This window comes from Chroicocephalus ridibundus, chromosome 1, assembly GCF_963924245.1.
Source record: "Chroicocephalus ridibundus chromosome 1, bChrRid1.1, whole genome shotgun sequence".
Lineage (NCBI taxonomy): Eukaryota > Metazoa > Chordata > Aves > Charadriiformes > Laridae > Chroicocephalus > Chroicocephalus ridibundus.
In genome coordinates, this window is record NC_086284.1 from 219,781,466 (window position 1) to 219,796,250 (window position 14,785).

At 64.3% G+C, this 14,785-nt stretch overlaps 1 protein-coding gene across 1 annotated transcript in view; it reads right to left on the reverse strand.

Annotated features, from left to right (window-relative positions):
* SND1 (staphylococcal nuclease and tudor domain containing 1) overlaps positions 1–14,785 on the reverse strand; it is a 146,706-nt gene that overhangs the window by 79,731 nt on the left and 52,190 nt on the right. The window lies entirely within an intron of this gene.

A 14,785-nucleotide genomic window follows, 5' to 3' on the forward strand; every position in this document is an offset into this window, starting at 1 on the left:
TCGTGCTGCCATATCTGCCCCCCCAAACTCTCTCGTCCCCATGAGCAGGGCTCGGTGACCAGGCCAGCGAAGGTCACGGGAGGCTCGTGCCCACTGCAGCAGCACGGGCTTTGTCCCAGCAGGCGTGGGGCAGGAGGGCTGGAAAAGCCGTGTCCTGCGATGCAACCCAAACCCACCGGGGAAGAGACCAGAACCAAAGCCCGAGTGCTCAAACACCGCCCTGGTTTCGGCCAGGATTGAGTTAATTTTCTTTCTAGTAGCTGCTGCGTTGTGAATTGAGTAGAACAATGCTGATAGCACATTGTTTCCGTTGTTGCTAAGTAATGTTTACATTAGTCAAGGACTTTTCCAGCTTCCCGCAGAAGCCGAGAGGGAGCGCAGGCAGGACAAGCTGCCCACAGGAACATTCCCTACCACAGGCACATCCTCAGTGTATCAACGGGGCATGGCCGCCGGGGGCGGGGGGAGGAATCCGCGATTGCCGTTGGGATGGGATGGGCAACCCATCGTCGGGTGGTGAGAGATGGCATCGTATCACTCATTCTGTGTATTCTTTTACCATTACTATTATCATCATCATCATCGAATCATCATCGTCATCAAATCATCATCATCATCATCATTATTACTACTATTTTCTCTTGTTACTACTACTATTACTACTACTACTTACTATTACTATTATTATTATTATTTTCTCTTCCGTTACAGTTCTGCTGAACTGTCTTTATCTCGACCCACGAGGTTTTTTCCCCCCTCCTTTTCTCCCTACCCTACTTGTGGGGGGGTGAGCGAGCCAGCGGGCGCCCGCCTGGTCCCAGTTGCTGCCTGGGGTTAAACCATTAAACCCCGACGAACACCCAGGGCGCTCCCACATCCGCACCCCCCCGTTTCGACGCCAATCCCACCCAATCCCACCCCGTGGCTCCCCCAGAAGAGCCCCTCCCTCACCGGTTCACCGGCTCTTCAGCTGGAGGAGGCTGAGGCCGGCAGACACGGGGGGTGATGGGGGGGGACACGGGGAAGTCCTGCTGCTGCCCCCCATCACCCCAGCCCAGCCGTGGCGTTGGATTTAGGCACTACAGCCTTTTTCCAGGTGCGCCACCACCGGTACCTTGAGCCACAGGGAGCCAGGCAGGCATCCGGCTCGGCGGCGCGATGGAGCATCCAAAAAAAAAAACAAAACCCACCCTTTAAAGCTCTTCCGGCTTTCTAAATGAGCATAAAAATGCAAAAAAGGTAGGATTGCCGGCAAAACCCCCCGCCGTCAGCTCGCTCCCTCGCACGGCCGAGCTAATCAAGGTTTGCAGCAGCCGAAGAGGGGGCCCCGGCAGGAAAGAGCCAATTAAGGGGCGAGGTTAAAGCGATTCCTCCCAGCCAAACTATTGTCATAACAACTGTAGGGGAAAAAAAGACAACGATTACTGCGAGAGGCAGGTCAGGAGAATTCAGGCTACTGCGGGGCTTTTGGAAATGTCATCCGGCTCCGCTTGGGAAACACCTTGCCTGGAATTCGGTAAAAGGGATGGGGAAAAAGCCGGCGCAGGCTGGGGGGAGGTCGCCCACAGCCAAAGCGGGGACGGGGCACGTGTGAGCCCATAGCTGGGGTTTGGGTCACCCCGTCGTCATGCAGGGGGGACATCATGGGCAGGGGACGAGCCCCCCGGCAGCGGGGAGGCTGTGCCTCGTGCTGCGCGGCGTCGCAGAGCGTCGCACCGCGCCGCATCGCACCGGGTTGCGCGTTGCCCCGCAAAGGGCTGCGTTGCACGGTGTGACGCTGCATCCGTTGCGTTGTCCCCCCCGCACCGATGCAGCTGCGGCTCGTTGCGGTGACAAAGCTGGCGTGTCCCCGTCCAACCCCCCCCTCTCCACCCCTATGTGATGCCAGCGCTGCTGCCTCTGAGGAGTCGCAAAAGCAAAACTCCCTCCCTCAGGGCGGGAACAAGCAGCTTCGGAGCATCCTACGGATTCAGCGTGAAAGGGCTCCAAAGTGTCCCCGCTGCCACCGCCTCGGGCTGAGCGGGACTGCGGGAGGCCGGGATGTGATGTCCCCACCTTCCCCAGCAGCTCAGCCCCAGCAGTGACAGCAAAGACGAGGTGTGTGTCCCGCCAGGGCTGGGGACACCAGGGGAGGGCTGGCAGGAGCCGGACCCATAGACCCACTCAACAAGACCCACGGCCATGGCGCGGCACGGCATGGCACGGTGACGTGGCACGGCACGGTGATGTACAATGGCACGGCGGTGTGGCACGGCACGGCACGGCACGGCGCCGGCCACACGCCCCGGCGCCCAGGGGCTGCAGGGTGGAGTGGGCGCTTCCAGAGCTGGCACCTCGTTGTTGGCACCTCCAAGGAGCCACCAGCGATGACAGGGGCATCCGGTCATGCCAAGACTTGGGCTCAGCCTCTGACACTCCAGCCCCCACGGGGTGCTGAGCTCCAGCCACAGCCTGGAGAAGAGAAGGCGCCGGGGAGACCTTCCAGCCCCTGCCAGTCCCTAAAGGGGCTCCAGGAAAGCTGGGGAGGGACCCTGGCTCAGGGAGGGGAGCCACGGGACGAGGGGGAAGGGTTTTACACTGGAAGAGGGAGATTGGGATGAGATATTGGGAAGAAATCCTTTGCTGTGAGGGGGGTGAGCCCCTGGGCCAGGGTGCCCAGAGAAGCTGTGGCTGCCCCATCCCTGGAGGGGTTCAAGGCCAGGTTGGACGGGGCTTGGAGCAACCTGGGCTGGTGGGAGGTGTCCCTGCCCAGGGCAAGGGAGTTGGAACTAGATGGTCTTTAACGTCCCTTCCCACCCAAACCAGTCTGTGATTCGGTGATTTCCCCACCTCCCAGGGTGCTCCCGAGATGGAAGGTGCCATGAAAGCACCCACAGCACTCTGACCGAGCCCCTGGGCACAGGGACACCAGTACGGGATCGCAGGACCCAAACGGAACTCTGGGAGCCGGCTGCAAACCAGGAATTAAAACCTTCCCTTCATTAGCACCTCTGTCCCTCCCCTGCTAATTAATGCCCTGCAGCCCCTGGGGCAGAGCTGCCCCCGAAGAGTCCCCTCCACAGCTGCCCGCTGGGAGCGACGAAAGGCAGCAAACAGGCAGGAAAGGCAGCAAACAGGCAGGAAAGTCCACGTTTCGATTCCTGCTCCTCGGGCCCCAGCAAGAAAAGGGACATCCCTGCCGTGCCCACCGTCCCCAGCGCCCACCGGCAGCAGCTTCGTGCGCTGGCCATGGGCAGAGAAGGGACGCGCAGGGAGCGCGGCGCCATCCCAGCTCGCAGGGAGCAGGTTTCTCCCCCCGGCTCCGCTCCCGGGGGTATTTCGCAGCAGGTTCGCCCGGGAGGGTGGCCCAGCGCACGCAGCGGCGCCGCCGTTCCCCCACGCTTGTGCTTGGAGCGACAACGCTCACCTCGAGCGTGCTGTTTTCACCAGCGGAAAATCAACTCCCGAGAGTATCCGCAGACCCAGCTCGGGCACCCCCTGCACCTCCTGCACCCCCAGCCCCGGCTTGGGCACCTCTCGCACCCTGAGCCCCATTTTGGGCATTTCCTTCACCCCCAGCTTGGGCACCTCCTGCACCCCCAGTCCTGGCTTGGGCATCCCCTGCACCTCCTGCACCCCCAGCCCCGGCTTGGGCACCTCTCGCACCCTGAGCCCCATTTTGGGCACCTTCTGCACCCCCTGCTCGGGCACCTCCTGAACCCTCAGCCCTGTTTTGGGCACCCCCTGCACCCCCAGCCGCAACTCAGGCACATCCTGCACCTCCAGCCCTGTCTTTGGCACCCCCAGCCCCGTCTCAGCCACCCCCTACACCCCCAGCCCCAGTTCCGGCACCTCCTGCACCCCCAGCCCCATCTTGGGCACTCTTGCACCCCCAGCCCTGGCTTGGGCACCCCCTGCACCTCCTGCACCCCCAGCCCCAGCTCAGGCACCTCCTGCACCTTCAGCCCCAACTTGGGCACCCCCTGCACCTCCCGCACCCCCGGCCCTGTTTTGGGCACCTCCTGCACCCTCAGCCCCATTTTGGGCACCTCCTGCACCCCCAGCCCTGGCTCGGCCACCTCCCGCAGCCGTACACCCAAGCCGGGGGAGCTGCTCGCCCCAGCCCAGGCCCCCCTGGCCGCTTTTAGCCGTGAGACCCCCACTCCCCCAGCCCAGAGGCATCAGGGGACACTGAGAGCAGCAGCGCCCAGCTGCGGGGCTCCGCTACGGGCTCCTGCAGCCGCCCCATGGAGCTGTGCCCCACGGAGCTGTGTCCCATGGAGCTGCACCCCATGGAGCTGTGCCGTCCCCGCGCTGAGCCCGGCTTCACCCATCCGCCACCCGCCGGGACCCAAATCTGCTGGAAATCGCCCCAGGGCACCCCACCGCAGAGCCACCAGGGTCCCACACGGCTGGCTGTGAGCCAGGGTCCGGTGACACTGGGCACACGCACGCAAGCGGCCGTCGCTGCCACCCCACGGACCCGCAGCTCAGTCAGTATTTCGTGGGGGTATAAAAAGCAAAGCGGTTCCCGGGCGCAGAGAGCGCTGTGCCCAGCTCCCCGTGGCTGCCAGCACTGCTGAGGGGCCGGGAGGGCAGGGGGTGGCCGTCCCCGGGGTGGGACACGGGGTGCCTGGCCGATCGGTGCCCGATCCCCCCATCCCTCCTGCACCCATGGGACCCGCGGCGGGCTCTCGCTGCCTCCCGGCGCCGGCCAGCATCGATCGCAGCCATCTATCGGCGGGTTTCCAAGGTCAGCTGCAGTCAGTGTGAATTAAATCACTCCGCCAGCTCTCTCCTCCCTGGAGGAGATCCAGCCCCGAGAAGAATGGCACTACAGAGACTCACATGCCTTTGTGCAGCCAACGCGCTCAATGTCACCGGCCCCGGCTCCCCCGCTGACACCCGGGGCTGCGTTGGACCTGCCAAGCCCCTCCTCGCCCATCACCGAGGTGTCCGGCACCCTGGCGTGGGGCAGGGGAAAGGGTGGCCGAGCCAGGGATGGCGAGCCGTGTCCCTGTCCCTGTCCCCACGAGCCCTGTGCCTCGCCACTGTCTCTCGTGCGAGGGAGGACACGGCCCCTGGGAAACGCAGGGCCACCGCTGCCAAAAAGCCGCGCTCACACCCGCGGCAGGAGGAGGAGGAGGAGGAAGAGGAGGAGGAGGAACAGTGCCCAGGGCACCGTGCGCTGCATCCCCGGCACGTGGCGACTGGTACATAGTCCCCAGAGTGTGGTCACCAGCATGTGGTCTCTGTGATGTGGCCCTCAGCGTGTGGTCCCTGGCATACTGTCCCCAGTGCTTGGTCCCCAGGATGGGGGGACATTGTCCCCAGCATCATGGTCCCGACGATGTGGTCCCCAGCACATGGTCCCTGGCACACTGTCCCCAACATCATGGTCCCAACGATGTGGTCCCCAGCACGTGGTCCCCAGCACACGGTCCCTGGCACACTGTCCCCAACATCATGGTCCCAACAAAGTGGTCCCCACCACATGGTCGCAACAATGTGGTCCCCAGCACATGGCCCCTGGCACATTGTCCCCAGCATCACGGTCCTAACAATCTGGCCCCCAGCAGATGGTCTCCGGCATGTGGTCCCCACCATCGTGGTCCCAATGACGTGGTCCCCACTACATGGTCACTGGCACACTGTCCCGAGCATCATGGTTCCAATGATGTGGTCGCCAGCACGTGGCCCCTGGTGTGTGGTCCCCAGTGTCATGGTCCCAACAATGTGGTCCCCAGCACGCGATCACGAGCAAGCTGTGCCCAGCATGTGGTCCCTGGCACACTGTCCCCAGCACCACAGTCCTAATGATGCGGTCCCCAGCTCACGGTCTCTGGCATGTGGTCCCCACTATCATGGTCCCAACGATGTGGTCCCCAGCACATGGCCCCTGGCACATTGTCCCCAGCATCATGGTCCCAACGAGCTGGTCCCCAGCATCATGGTTCCAACAACGTGGTCGCCAGCACATGGCCGCTGGCATGTGGTCCCCAGCATCATGGTCACAATGATGTTGTCCCCAGCACGTGGTCCCTGGCATGTTGTCCCTGGCACATTGTCCCCAGCATCACTGTCCTAATGATCTCGCCCGCAGCACACGGTCTCTGGCATGGGGTCCCCACCATCGTGGTCCCAACGATGTGGTCCCCAGCACACGGTCTCTGGCATGTGGTCCCCACCATCACAGTCCCAACGATGCGGTCCCCAGATGTGGTCCCTGGCTCGCAGGCGGGTCTTTGGGAGCATCCTCCCGGCCTCAGAGGCAGGAAAGGGGGGGACCAGCTCCCCTTCACGGCCCTGACACGGGGCACGAGCTCGCAGGGGAGGTAAAAATAGCCCCCGCGAGTTTGTGACGAAGAAGGGCTGGGAGATGCGCAGGCGTTTCAGACAGTAATTATAGCAGAGCAAGTCTGGTCTGCCACCCACCCCTGCCATATGCACCCACCCTGCGCCCGCCCGGCACAGCCTGGCCCCCTCCTCCCTGCTGCGCCCCGTGTCACCCCCCCCCAGAGGGGACGGTCCCCTCCGAGCCCCCCTGGAGCAGGAAGGGATGCCACCGGCACGGCACGGAGCCCACCCCAGCCCCCTCCAACCTGCAGGCACCAAAACGCGGGTGATGCCCACGTAGCCCCGCACCCATCCTTGCCCCCACCTCTGCCCTGTTCCCCCGCCCCCCCGCCCCCGGAGGGACGAGCCCCCTCGCCTCTGTGGGGACAGAGAGTGGCTCCAGGCTGGAGGGGACCTGCAGACCCCGGGGAGGGCACAGGCTCCCGCTGCAGCTCCAGCCTGGGGAGGGCACCCATGGCACCCCGCCCGGGGACGCTCCGCCGCGGGATGGTGCCCATCCCACTCATAACACAGCTGGAGGGAGCCGGGACGGTCCCACAGCCCCCATTTTGGCCTATTTTATTCCTCCTCTCCCCTCCCCGGGGACAAGACCGGGGGCAGCTGGGACGTGGCTGATGCCACCCAGGAATTAAACCCATTTGCAGCTCAGACGGCGCAGACCCGGCTGCTCTCATCCCCGTGGGGTGGGAAAGCGTCCTCGGCACCGACCCCCAGCGGGTCCCCCCTGCCCCACGGATGCTGACGTGGGGTCCCCGAGGGCCGAGCAGAGCTGCAGCCCCCCCATCTCCACGGGAGGGGACGCACCCGGAACGCACACGTCCTGCTCGCCCCAGCCTGGCACCCCCCCGGCGCCGCGGTGTGGGACACCATGGGGCAGCGCGGCAACGGCATCTGCGGCAAGCGAAGCAAGATATTCATCTTTAAAATGAAGAAATGTCCATGCCACGGAGGAGGGGAGTCTGCTTTGCATTCAGACCCTCAAGTCTGAACTTCCAGGAGCCCAGCGACAAGTCCCCCCGTCACACCTGTGCAGCATCACCTCTGTGACGCCTGCATGGGGACAGATCAGAAGAAAACTGGAGAAAGCTGGGGAGGGACATTTTACAAGGGCATGTAGCGATAGGACACGGGGGAAGGGTTTTCCACTGGAAGAGGGAGATTGGGATGAGATATGAGATAAAAGAAATCCTTTGCTGTGAGCGGGGTGAGCCCCTGGGCCAGGGTGCCCAGAGAAGCTGTGGCTGCCCCATCCCTGGAGGGGTTCAAGGCCAGGTTGGACGGGGCTTGGAGCAGCCTGGGCTGGTGGGAGGTGTCCCTGCCCAGGGCAGGGGGGTTGGAACTAGATGGTCTTTAACGTCCCTTCCCACCCAAACCACTCTGTGATTCTATGATTCTAAGAGCTCAAACAAAGCAGGGAGGGAGGACGGGGTCGGGCAGCGGGTCCTCCACGCCTGGATGCTCTGTGACCCCAGGAGCCGGGGCCGATCACTCGCTTGCAGCCCGACCCTTCCTCACCAGCACCGCTCGGCGGGTCCTGAGCCACAACCGGAGCGTCCCGAGGCTCGTCCCATCCCAACAGATCCCAGCGGGACCAACGCTTCCTCCGTGCCGTGGTGGGACACCAAAGAGATGCCACGTTCGGGGCCTCTCAGAGCGGCTGCGATGGCGAGCGGGGCTGCGAATCCCAGTGGGGTGAGGGGGCGCAGGCACCTCTGCGGGGACAGCCGGACCCCCGGGGAAAGCTCCAGCATCACGTTTTCCCTCTGGACGGGGAGTTTCCTTCCCAAGGGCCGTGGCGCCGGTGTCACCACCCATCCCGCCGCAGGAAGGGTGCTTTGCTGGGAACGGCAAGCAGGAGCCTGCATAATTTGTGTTCAGCTTTGCCAAGCTCTTCCTTAACCCCCCTCCCCATCGCGGCCCCTCCGAGGAACGAGCCCGGGATGTGGGATGGGGGCTGCAAAGCGAGCGGAGCCTGCGGAGCCCCCCCGGCCGCTCCCGAAAGCGGAGCCTGCAGCAGCTGTGGGGGCTCTGCGTTCCCTCCTCCCCGCCGGCCCCGGCAGCAGCGGGGGCCACCGAGCCCCGAGCGGCCGAGCCGAGCCACGCCAGCAGCCCCGGGCTGGGACTGACCTTGCCGGGACCTTTTTCTGCCAGAAAATGTGAAAAACTCAGGGCTGCAGCCTGGCAATGGAAGCGGCCGGCAGAGCCATCCGAGGAAGCGTCGGGAGGAGGAAAAATAGATGCGCGGGGAGGAAACAACCCTGAATTTCTGGTCATTACACCGGGAACAATCCCGTTTTTGCTCTCTTCACCCTCCCCTGCTGTCAGGGAGCCATTTCAGGCCGCTGCAGCGCCCGGAGCTGACTTCTCCCCTCCCGCTCGCATCTGCACGTGCTGCTTATTCCAAGCGGAACGCAGGCGGGAGAAGATCCCTCCCCAGTTCGGCACTGGGGGAGCAGCCGCTTCTCCAGAAGAGCAAAATCCTCCCCAAATTCACACACGCCGTCCCCATCCCTCCCGGCCGTGCCGGGATGCTGAAAGTGGGACCTGCCAAAAACCTCCCCAACTGCACCCTGACCAGCTGCCACCGTGCCGTGCCGTGCCGTGCCGTGCCGTGCCACCAGCTCTCCCGAGTTTGCAGGCTGCCAGTAACACGCGGCAAAAATCGCCCATCGGTGTAAAAACACGCAGAAGGCTGCAAAAACATGCAAAAGGCTGCAAAAATCTGCCAAACTCTGCAAAAGCCTTCCCTCCTCCGGGGAGAGGGAGGATGTTCCAGGGGAAAATGTTTTCCCCGCGGTCAAACCCCATCCCTTCTTTTTCCCAGCCGGATCTCCGGTCCGCCGGCGGTGCTGGCACCGGGAATGCTGCTTTGGGTAACCCCAAAAGGAGCATCCCGGGGAGCATCCGACCAGACACAGGCGGATGCTCCGGAAAACAGCAGGAAACCCCCCGGCTGCTGCTTTCCAGGCGGGCTGGGCTGGCGCTCGCCGGCTCTGGCGGTGTTCTCGGCTCGCTGCCAGCCCCCCGGCCCCGAGCTGCATCGCCAACGGATCCCCGGGCATTGAACATACGCTGCAGCTTTGCAGATAAAGCGGCGCAGGGACGGAGGGCGAGGGCAAGGCCACCCTCGGCCCGGGGAGCGGGGAAGAGGAGGCACGGCCACAGTTCGGACACGTTCCTCCTCCCGTCCCTCGGCGTCAGGCTCCAGTTATCGACCTCCTCATCGATCCAGGCACGATCCCACCCCAATGCCAATCCAGGGGCTGGCTATGGCAAACGCCAGGGATGCCGGGCACCACCAGTCCTTGTGACAATCCAGGGACTGGCTACGGCACACACTGGGGACACCGGGCATCGCTGGTCCTCGTGCCAATCCAGGGGCTGGCTATGGCACACGCCAGGGATGCCGAGCATCACCAGTCCTCGTGCCAATCCAGGGGCTGGCTATGGCACATGCCAGGGATGCCGTGCATCAGCAGTCCTCGTGCCAATCCAGGGGCTGGCTATGGCACATGCCAGGGATGCCGGGCATCACCAGTCCTCGTGCCAATCCAGGGGCTGGCTACGGCACACACTGGGGACACCGGGCACCACTGGTCCTTGTGCCGTGGGAGCACCATGTCCCTCTTCACCGGGACCTCTGGGTCTCCCCCAAACTCACAGCCCCCAGAGTTCGGCGGCACCAAACGCCGGCACCTTATGGAGGGGATGGGTGCGGAGGTGCCCGGGACGTGAGGACCCCGGTGCGTGGCACAGACCCACATCTGTGGGGCAGCAGCCCCACGGGCACCCCGGGGAAAGCCGTCCCTCCGCCCGCCGCCCCCCCGCCAGCTGCCGAGCAAGGGACCGCATCGCTTCCGCGCCCGGGGAATATTTTTCCCTGAGTTATCTCGTGCCATCTCCCTCCATGCGAGTGATTAATCCTCCCCAGCTAATTAGAGGAAAGGGCCAAGAGCGCCCATTTAGACTCAATTCAATTGCCTGCACGATGGCATAATTAAAAAAAGCTGCTTAACGGCGGTGCATGCCCAGCGCCGAAATCGATGGGCAGCGGCTGTGCGGGGGGAACCGTCCCCGCCCCGACCGGAGATTTATTCCACCACCGGAGACAAATCCATACCGGGGCACAGCAGCCCAACGCCGGCGGCCGCGGCAGCCGGCTCATCCCACGCCACCGGGCAAATTCCACCGCGCCGGGTCATTCCACGGCTGCCGGGACGGCGCAGGTCCCTCGCGGGAGCCGCGGTGGCTCTGGCAGCGGGCACATGCTGCAGCGGCACAGGGAGCCGGCACCGGCACGGCGAAAACCGGCAAAAGAGTCAAAGGAAAACCAAATCAGGCCTGTTAAAGGGAGAAGCAACGCGCTGTAAAAATCGCAGCTTTAGAAACTTGACGCTGCTTTGATGGAAGGGCGAGAGGAAAAATAGATTATATTCCATCTCTCTCCGGCGCCCTGGGAATTCCGATGCGGTTCCCGCAGCCCGGCTCCTCTCCCAACGTGAGAAGCGCCGCACGAGCCGAAAGCGAAGGGGCTGCCGCGGGGTTATTTCTCCCTCTTCTCCCCTCGGTGCTTTCTCCAGAAGGAGGACAGAGGGAATTATTTCTGGAAAGGATCGCAGCCGTTTATTTCTCCCGCGGGGGCCGGGGGGAAGCCATGCTCCGGCGGGCAGCTCTGTGCCGCAGCATGTTATGGGGATGCAGCGTTCCTGCCGCGGGGCTGGAGAGCCGGGAACGGGGGGAGCAGCCAGGGAAGGAGGCAGAAAAGGAGGTGGAAAATGGGAGAAACGGGGCCGGGCTGGGTTTCAGGCTCTGCCGACCATGAACTGGGGTTCATGGAAGTAAGTGGCTGGAGCTGGAAAGTCCTTAGGGACGGCAGGATGGATGGACAGGAGGTGGGACATACCATCCGGCACCGCAGCCGTCCCCAGGTCCCCAAGCCCCTGCTCCCCTCAAATGCCCGCAAACACCCCCAAAATCAGCGGTGGCAAAGCCCATCCCGCTGCCCCCAGCTCGCGCTGCCCACCCAGAGCCGGGGTCGGGCACGGTGCCACGGTGAGGGGTCCCCGGCCAGGCACGGCAACGGGAGGGACGTCCCGCCGGAGACGCCGCGCAGCCAGGAGTGTGGCACACCCGGACAGCAAAACACGGCAGCAAGATCTATTCGTTCCCAATTCATTTCGTTAATTGGCTGGAGCTGGGAGGGGCGGCGACGACCGCCAACCCGGAGAGGGGATCGTGGGATCCCATCGTGCCAGGATGGTGCTTTTGAGGTGTCTGACCCCAAACGCGGGCCCTGCTGCCTTCACAGCACCCTGCCCGCACCGGACGGCACGTTGCCTGCACCGGAGGGCACCCTGTCCGCACTGAATGGCACCTGCCCGCACCAGATGGCACCCTGCCGGCACCGGAGGGCACATTGCCCACACCGGACGGCACCCTGCCCACACCGGATGGCACGCTGCCCGCACTGGATGGCACCCCGCCGTCACTGGATGGCACGCTGCCTGCGGCACCGCCGGAGCACAGGCACCGGGAGGCACCAGGACGAGGAGAGAAGGGCAGCTGAGGACACATCTCTCTGCAGCCCAAGGACTTTTGTCCTTGCTGGCAAAACGCATCCCACCCCATGCCGGGACCGGAGCAGCCGGGGCTGGGCAGGGGCTGCCCTCCTCCCGTTGATGGCCGAGCCCCGGCCACCCGGCCCAGGGCAGCTGAGGCTGCTGACACCCCCGGAGCCCGTGCACCAGCAGCTCCCAGCTCACACTCAGCGTCTTGCACACGCGTGTGCAAAGCCTTGCAGGTCCCTGCCCGAGAGGGGTGGCTTGTTCCAACCCCGTGTCATGTCCGGGGACCAAAGCAAACCTGCTCCGGGATGGCAAAGGGACCGCGCTACCCCATGGCGGGCAGGGGACAGCTACGGGGGTGTGAGCGGTCACCCTGGCGGAGGGTGGCCGGGCTGCCGGCAGCAGGTCCCGCTTCCCTTGGGATGGGGTGGGATGGGGTGGGGTGGGACGGGGTGGGATGTGGGGGGGTACATCCAGCTCCGCAATTCCTAAAGTGCAGCTCCCTCTAGTGTCACACCAGCCCTCCAGAGCTGCCACCGTGCACCCAGGAGGCAAGGTCACCGCGGTGCAAGGACAACACCCAGCAGGAGGGTCCCCAGGGTGCAGGGACAGCAGCCCTGAGGAGGATGCCCACCATGCAGGGAGAGCACCCATGAGGCAAGGTCACCGCTGTGCAAAGACTTCCCTCACAAGGAGGGTCCCTAGGGTGGAAGGACATCACCCACGAGGCAAGGACATCATCGTTGTGCAAGTCCCTCACCCATGAGCAGAGTCCCCAGGGCATAGGGACATCACCCACAAGGAGGGTCCCCAGGGTGCAGGGACATCACCCATGAGGCAAGGACATCACCACTGTGCAGGGACATCAACCACAAGGAGGGTCCCCAGGGTGCAGGGACATCACCCACGAGGAGGGTCCCCATGATGCAGGGACAGCATCCACGAGGCAAGGTCACCGCTGTGCAGGGACATCACCCATGAGGAGGGTCCCCAGGGTGGAAGGACATCACTCATGAGGAGAGTCCCCACGACACCGGGACATCACCCACGAGGAGGGTCCCCGCGGCGCCGGGACAAGCCCCGTGCCAGGCAGGCAGCGCCGGGAGCAGGCAGGGGACACGGCAGGGCCGAGCCACGCAGACACGCGATGCTTGCGGCCGAGGAAGCAGCTGATGAAGCACCAGCAGCGAAACCAGAAACTCACCCTGGCCTAATTATTCCTAATATTCAATTCATCAATCTTGAAGGGGATGATCGCGCTCCGCCGCAGCGGCTGCCAGCAGCGATCCCTCCCGGGGCTTGTCACGCCGTCCGGCCATGCCAGCTCTTCCCAGGCAGAGGAAAGGCAGGAGGTGGCTCCGAGCCGGGCAGGGGAGCCCCAAACCCAGGGGACAGGCTGGGGTGGGCACTGGGTCCCCACATCCAGGCTCCTCGGGGACACGGCAGCACCCATCACCCATCTCCGCACGCGGGAGAGGGGAGGAGAAGGGACCAGAAGGTGCTTGGGCGGTGGGGCAGCAGCTCAAGGGACCACCGGTGCCCACGGGGACGCCAAGGGTGAGGCCGGAGCGGTGGGCGCCGCTCTGCCTGCCCAAGGGTCCTGGAGATCCAGATCTCCCAAGGATCCAGGAGATCCGTCGGCCCCGGGGCTCTGCAGGAAGGGACACCCTCCGGAGGGTGGCAGGGCTCCCCAAAATAGGCAGGGGTCCCCGGGTCAGGCAGGGCTCCCAAAACAGGCAGGGCTCCCCCGGAACATGCTGGGGTTCCCAGGGCGGGCAGGGGTCCCTGGGGCAGGCAAGGCACCCCGGGGCGGTCAGGGCACCTAAAACTAGCAGGGGTCCCTGGGCCAGACAGGGCTCCCCAAAACAGGCAGGGGGTCCCCAAAACAGGCAGGGCACTCCGGGTCCCCAAAACAAGCAGGGGTCCCCAGGGCAGGCGGGGGTCCCTAAAATGGGCATGGGTGCCCAGAATGGGCACAGCACCCCGGGGCAGGCAGGGGTCCCTGGGGCAGGCAGGGATCCCCAGAATGGGCAGGGGTCCCCGGCGCAGGCAGGGCAACCCCGGGGTGGGCATGGGTCCCAAGGACAGCCAGGGCTCCCCAAAACAGGCAGGGCTCCCCAAAACAGGCAGGGACCCCTGCAGCAGGCAGGGGTTCCCAGGACAGGCAGGGGTTCCCAAAACAGGCAGGGCACCTCAAAATAGGCAGGGCCCCCCAGGTCAGGCAGGGCTCCCTGAGGCAGGCAGGGGTCCCCAAAATGGACACGGGCACCCCAAGACAGGCAGGGACCCCCAAAACAGGGCACCCAGGGGCAGGCAGGGGTCCCCAGAACGAGCAGAGGTCCCCAAAACGGGCCAGGGTCCCTAAAACAGGCAGGGGTCCCCAGGGCAGGCGGGGGTCCCTAAAACAGGCAGAGGTCCCCAAAATGGGCAGGGCTCCCCGGAGCAGGCAGGGCTCCCCGAGGCACCCCTGCAAACACAGCCGGAGCCGGAGCCGTGCCGGTGCCGCCGGCAGCACTGCGCGTCGGTGCCAGCCCACCCCGTTTGATCTCCCCGCGAGCAGACAGCTCTCCGAAGTCGCTAGCTCCCCGCCGGGGTGGGCTTTAAAAGTATATTAAAAAAAGGGGTGGGAAAAGAGGGATTTTGCCGCAAAGATTGATGCTGACAGCGAGCCGCGAGAAGGCAAGGGCGAGCCACCCCGTGCAAGGCTGTCATTTCAAATCAGGACGCGCCGCCAAACCTCCAGGGACTGTTTTGATCATTAACGGAAAGGATTTTTTCATCGCTTTCCTCAATCAAATTAATCTGAAGTGAAAAACGTGGAGCTGACAAAGGAAATATTTATAAAGCAAACGAGGCAACATCAAAGGCAAGCGGGCGCCCAGCTC